This window comes from Notamacropus eugenii, chromosome 6, assembly GCF_028372415.1.
Source record: "Notamacropus eugenii isolate mMacEug1 chromosome 6, mMacEug1.pri_v2, whole genome shotgun sequence".
In the NCBI taxonomy this organism is placed as follows: Eukaryota; Metazoa; Chordata; class Mammalia; order Diprotodontia; family Macropodidae; genus Notamacropus; species Notamacropus eugenii.
This window is the reverse complement of record NC_092877.1, coordinates 128,698,499-128,705,174: the sequence shown is the minus strand read 5'-3', so window position 1 is coordinate 128,705,174 and position 6,676 is coordinate 128,698,499. Positions and strand designations below refer to the sequence as shown.

General features: G+C 35.3%; 1 pseudogene; it reads right to left on the bottom strand.

Moving 5' to 3' along the window:
• Positions 1-3,342: 3,342 nt before the first annotated feature.
• Positions 3,343-4,537, bottom strand: LOC140512131 (chromodomain Y-like protein 2; annotated as a pseudogene).
• Positions 4,538-6,676: the final 2,139 nt, after the last annotated feature.

The following is a 6,676-nucleotide window of genomic DNA, read 5'->3' as shown; positions in this document are numbered from 1 at the left end:
TGCCCCAGGAAGGTGCCAGGGGAGTAGTACTTGGGGAACTTTTGAAGAACTGAGAGCCAAATGCAGTAACTTCCAGCTGTCCCTGGAACGCCAAGCAGATCTTTTCTACAGTGTCTCCTTCCTGTGCAAATGAGTTCCATACCCTCATGAGAATGGACTACTAATGGGAAGCTGAAGAGAAATTGGATCACCCCATTTGAGGTTATATGTTAATATTCTACATTAATGTTAAAGCGTATAATTGGAGCAAGATGTGGAACAGGTCTTTTTTTTTTCTTATAGGTAAACTTGTATGTGAGTTTATGCACAAATTTTCTTTTAAAAAATAAATTCATTAATCTTTAACAAGATTTTTACTACAAAAAGCAATGGTAAAGTATAAAACCCATTACTGAAGACCCATTTAGTTATTACGAGATTTCCTTTTGGGGGTTGGTGGGGATGGGGTGTGGGAGAGCTGTTCTGCTGCTTTAAAAGAAAAAGAAGGTTAAAGATTTCTAACAAAGTTATGAGAATTGTACTTCTATGCAAAACCTCAAACAATTAAGGATGCTTTTTATGAGTCCATTTTCCTCTCATCCTCCAATTTCCTTGTCTCTTTGTATTGACACTAAAATGGAGCATGAGCATCTTTCGCTTTGGGCTATCTGATACTTTGTCAACTGCATTGCAAACTGGTGATGCAATTATAATGATTTAGGGTCATAGACTCTGGTTAGACTTTTAGAAACTTATTTTCATAGGAAAAAAATTGCATCATTTTATTAAAATTATGAGTTTCACCAAAATGTGAAATCTGAGGCAGTATAGCATTGGGGGCTGTTATTTAATAATTCTCTAAATAATTAATTATACACTCATTTCCCTTAGAAGCCATGTGTCAAAATGAACTTTCCTAAAGAGGCTTGAGGATGAATCACTGTTTTTGCCAGAAAATTAGTAAATTATGCTCATATTGAAGTTGACTCATCACTAGGCTATATTAGTGCACAAGTAAGGAGGCTCAACTCTTGTTTTCAACAGGTACAGAAATTTTATCTGAAAACGTTGGCAAAAGTGAAGAGACATGAAATGGAAACATTGCCTAGACAGCGCTGAATGAAAGCATGAGCAAAGAAGAGGATGAAATTTCGTACACCATCTTTGATGACTCATGTTTAAATAATCTTCTATGTTGCGGCTACAGTACACTTTCTTAAACCCTGTGTTTTAGATCTTTATTTTATGAAGTGTACATTGTTTCTATCTTCTTTTTGTCTGTTATATATTGTTTATGTTAATTCTTTTTAATTTAATTAATATTTATTGATAGTCTACTATTCTATGGGACAGGTATGTTGCTCAGAATTGAGTACATACTAAGATAAAAAAAAATAAAAGTCTCTGACTTCAAGGAACTTACATTTTATTCAAGAAAACAAGAATTCAACAGTTAAGATGATAAAATATATGAAACAAATAAATATAATTTTGTTGCTAAAAATAACTCACATGAAGTATGGGATTAGAAATGGAATCCTGTGGGAGGTGCCACCAGAACTGAGAAAAAATGGATGGAAAAAATTAATTCTACCAGGCAGTGGAAAAGAAGGGGAGCATTATACGCATGAGGGATGGCCTGCCCACCTTAGCAAAAAACAAATAAACAAAAAAACCAAGAAAATCAAAATCTTAGTTTGATATGCAATTTTGAGGAAGATAAATGAAGTCTCACACTATAGTGACATAATTAAAATGTTTATTGATAGTATATGAACTAATTTAGAGGAAACACTCATACAACATAATACATAGTTATTCTATCTCAATAGAAATCCAGGTCTCTGCATTGGCATGGTTTCAGGAAAATGCAACCCAGGCAACCAGTCTGCACATGTTAGGGAATGTGTGGCTTTACACTGATAGAGAAAGAAAACTAGGGCCTCTTTGAAATGCATCAATCTTGGGCAAGTCAGATAAGGCTAAACTTAACAGAACTTAGAATTCTTTTGGAATAAAAGACTTTACTTACACATAGTCAATAGGCACTCTGTGGTATCTGAATATGAACCTTATTTTTGGGAATCTAACTATCTTTTATCACAAAGTTCTCAGCAAAGGAGGGCAAAACAGGAAAAAGTGACAATTCCAAATTTGTTCATATGTGTGATTCATAGTTATTCTTAATTATCATCATAGATTATTGGATTACTGCATCTCCAATAAACTTTGCTATATATGGTAATCATTAGAGCTGACTAAGAACACTGGGACAGGCTGAAATAGTTTCCCTTTCTTTTTGCTTCTAATTTTTTTTAATTCCTAAGATCAAACTTTCTCCTGGAAGTCTTTCTTGATTCCCTTTAATACAAATGTTGATCCCACTCCCATCCAATATTTCCTGTATAAAGCTCATATACGCATAGTTTTAATTTTTGGGGGTTTTTTTGCATGTTGTCTCATTCATTAGTTCTTTGAAAGAAGAGATTATCTTTAGCCTTTCTTTATATTCCCCAGTACCTAGCACAGTGCCCAGCACGTAGTAGATACTTGAATAATTATTTACTGACAGCCTCAGAATCATATACATAAAACCTTAAATTATCAACAGAAAGCTAAACAATTTGATCTGGCATGGTCTAGAAAAAAAAAAAAAAAGACAGCCAGATCTGGGATCAGAGAACATGTACCCCACCTCCAATACTTAGTAACTGTGTGACCTTGAAAAAGTCCTTTTTTCCTTTTCTTTAAACTGAAGAAACTGAATTATAGGATCTTTAAGGTTCCTTGCAAATCTAAAGTGTAAGTTCAGATGCCTAACATATGTAGAGGCATATTCCAGGCACTGGAGACAGAGAATTTAGAAAACACAGTCTTACATCCCTGTGTTCATTAGTCCAGCCACACCTTCTTGTGCTGTTGACTGTTTTCCTCATTCTCCCATACAGCAGCTACTAACTACTTACTTTCCCACAGAGCTATAGGGTTTTTTTTTCTGCATTTTTAAACAGTTTGTAGATGCCAGGGATGCCAAAATACTGTGCAGACAAAAATGAGTAAAAGAAATAAAAAAAATTTCCATAATATGTTAAGGTTTATAAAGTACTTTCTTCACAACAACCTTAAAATATGCATTACAAGCACTATTTTCCAGGTTTTATTTTATTTTTTCATCTGAAAAGAAGAATTTTAAGAGGATGAGCAGAGGGACATGAATAGATACATAAATGAGCAGCTCAGTCTGGGAATGGACTGAGATTTATACAGGAAAAGCAGTCACCAAACGTGCTGCTATGATGATGTGTTGCTTTGTATCCCTGAGTGTAATTTTCAGGTGCCCCCTCAGCCCTTGGTCAGTGTAGGTCACGTTATGGCTTCCGCAATCCTTGTACCCTCCTTTCTTCTGTTGGTGCCAAGTAAGAGGTAAGAATCTAAGCCACCCCAGAACACCTCTAACACTTTCCACTCTTTCTTCATAGTGTCTGGTGTCAGGACATCATTGTCAAAAGGCAGGCTGGATTGCAGAACGTCTGTAAATCCCTCTTTCTGGCACAGCACAATGTCTTGAAAGTGACAGTTGCTCTCATTTTGACAGATGCTATACCTCAAAGATATAAACTTTTCCTCCTTCAACTTTTCTCTTCACAGGACCATTCAGGTATAGACCTCCATTGGTTAGAGTGGAATGTGATTTGGGTCCCTTGAAATGAAGTTAGGAATTTCTTTTTTCGATAAATACCTTCATTGTGTGCTTCAGTGACTTGGCCTCCATGTGTTCATATTTGTTTGTAAAAAATGTGGGCCCATGACCAAGTCTATGTGGCCTGATTCCATTAACAACCACTGAACCTAACTAACTTCACATTCATTGCTCATATTAGGCTCTCCCTCATACTCGTTGAAACACAAGTAGGGCTAATGGAATTCATCCTCAAAGCTTCCCAAGTCCTTCTCATAACTGGCATCTCCATTCAACATCACACTGTGTGTCTTTAATTTTTAATGGCATGATTTGCAAGTCGCTATTCAATAGGAAACAGTCTTGGCATCCTTGTTCTACCCCTTGACAATTGCTTTGTAGTATAGCCTTTTTTTTTTTTATCTGCTTCCATGTGTGAAAAATTTCTTTGCTCTTTCCTGACTCTAGTTCATGTGATAGTTTCTTCATAGGAGTTCCTCAGCTTTCTCATAGGAATTTGGAAGTATTGGTCTACTTGCCAGATTTAATCCTCTTCTCTCTTGCCACATGCAATCTGCTAAACTCATTAACAGACTTCTCACAGAATAGTAAGTGATTCTTGAGATTCTACATGTCCTCATTGCTGCCATAACTTAATGGCATAATGAAATATTCTCATTTCCTTTTCTTAGTCTTCCTTTTGTCTAAGATCTTCTCAACCTCATGAAAATCCCTGAAGTCATTCTGGGCTGTGGAAACTGTTTTGGTCTTCGTGACTATGTCTGGGGTTCCCCTGCCCTGTATGCTGCTCTTATAGGCTATCACTCCCTCCTTTCTCTCCTGCTGGAGTGTGAGGGTGTGAGAGTGTGTTTTCTCCATTTTATTTCTTTTAATTTTTTTTTTATTTTTAGTTTTAAACATTCAATTCCACAAGGTTTTGAGTTCCAGATTTTCTGCCCATCTCTCTCCTCCCTCTATTTCAATATGGCATGCATTCTGATTTCTCTTTCCCTCAGTCTGTCTTCCCTTCTATCATATCCTCCTTTTATCCCCTTCCCTCTTACTTTCTTGTTGGGCAAGATATATTTCTACATCTCATTGCCTATATATCTTATTTTCCAGTTGCATGTGAAAACAATTTTTAACATTTGCTTTGAAACTTTCATTTTCAACTTTTCCTCCTTCTTCCTTCCCCACTCACTCTCATTGAGAAGGCAGGTAATTCAATATAGGTTACACATGTGTAGTTATGCAAAACACTTCTGCAATACTCAAATTGTGTAAGATTAACTATGTTTCAATTCATCCTATATCGCCCACCACTTATTCCATTTTCAAACTTAACACTGTTCCTTTTCTGACATATTTACTTCTGACAACTCCGTCCCCCTATCTGCCCTTCCTTCTATCATTCCCCTCCTCTTAACCCCTTCCTCCTTACTTTCTTGTAGGGTAAGATACCCAATTGAATGTTTGTGTTATTCACTCCTTAAGCCAAGTCTGATTAGAGTAAGGTTCATTCATTCCCTCTCACCTCCCCCTTCTTCCACTCACTGTGAAACCTTTCTCCTGCCTCTTTTATGTGAAATAATTTATCTCATTCTGTCTTTCCCTTTCTCCTCTCCCAATATATTTCAATTTTACCTCAATTTTATTTTAGACATCATCCCTTCATATTGAACTCACTCTGTGTCATCTATCATCCATCCATCCATCCATCTATCTATCTATCTATCTATCTATCTATCTATCTATCTATCTATCTATCTATGTATCTATCTGTTATCTATCTATCTATCCATTTATCATCTATCTATCTATCTATGCATTTATCATCTATCTATCTCTCTATCTGTATATTTCCTACAACTACCCTAATAATAAGCAAAGTCTTCTGAGTTAAAAATATTATTTTTCCAAATAGGAATATAAATAGTTCAACTTTTATAAGTCCCTAATGATTGCTCTTTCCTATTTATGTTTTCATACTTCTCTTGATTCTTGTATTTGAAAGTCATTTATTTTTCTCTTTTCAGCTCCGGTGTTTTCAGCAAGAATGTTTGAAAGTCTTCTATTTCATTGAAATCCCAATTTTTCCCCTGAAATATTATACTCACTTTAGCTGGGCAGGTGATTCTTGGTTTTAATTCTAGCTCCTCTGACCTCTGGAATATCATACTCTAAGCCCTTCAATCCCATCATGTAGAAGCTTCTAGATCTTGTGTTATCTTGATTGCATTGCCACAATACTTGAATTGTTTCTTTCTGGCTGCTTACAATAGTTTTTCCTTTACCTGGAAACTCTGAAATTTGGCTACAATTTTCCTAGGATTTTTCCTTTTGGGATCTTTGTAAAGAGATGATCAGTGAAATTTTTCAATTTCTATTTTATCCTCTGGTTCTAGAATATCAGAGCCATTTTCCTTCACAGTCTCCTGAAAGATGATGTCTAGGCTCTTTTTAGATCATGGCTTTCAAGTAGTCCAATAATTTCAAAATTTTCTTTCCTGGATCTATTTTTCAGGTCAGTGGTTTTTCCAATGAGATATTTCACATTGTCCTCTTTTTTCTCATTTTTTTAGTTCTGTTTTGTAATTTCTTGATTTTTCATTTGATCAAATCTAATTTTGAAGTAATTATTTTCTTCAGTAAGCTTTTGGACCTCCTTTTCTGTTTGGCCAATTCTACTTTTTAAGGCATTCTTCCCCTCACTGGCTTTTTTGACCTCTTTTGTCATTTGGGCTAGTCTATTTTTTCAAAGTTTTATTTTCTTCAGTATTTTTTATGTCTCTTTTAGCAAGCTGTTGACTTGTATTTCATGATTTTTTTTGCATCATTCTCATTTCTCTTCCCAATTTTTCCTCTACTTTTTTACGTGATTTTTGAAATTCTTTTTCAACTCTTTCATGACTTGTGACCAATTCATATTTTTCTTGGAGGCTTTTAATGTAGGGGCTTTGACTATGTTTTCCTCTGGTTATATGTTTTGATCTTCTTTGTCACCAAAGTAAGATTCTA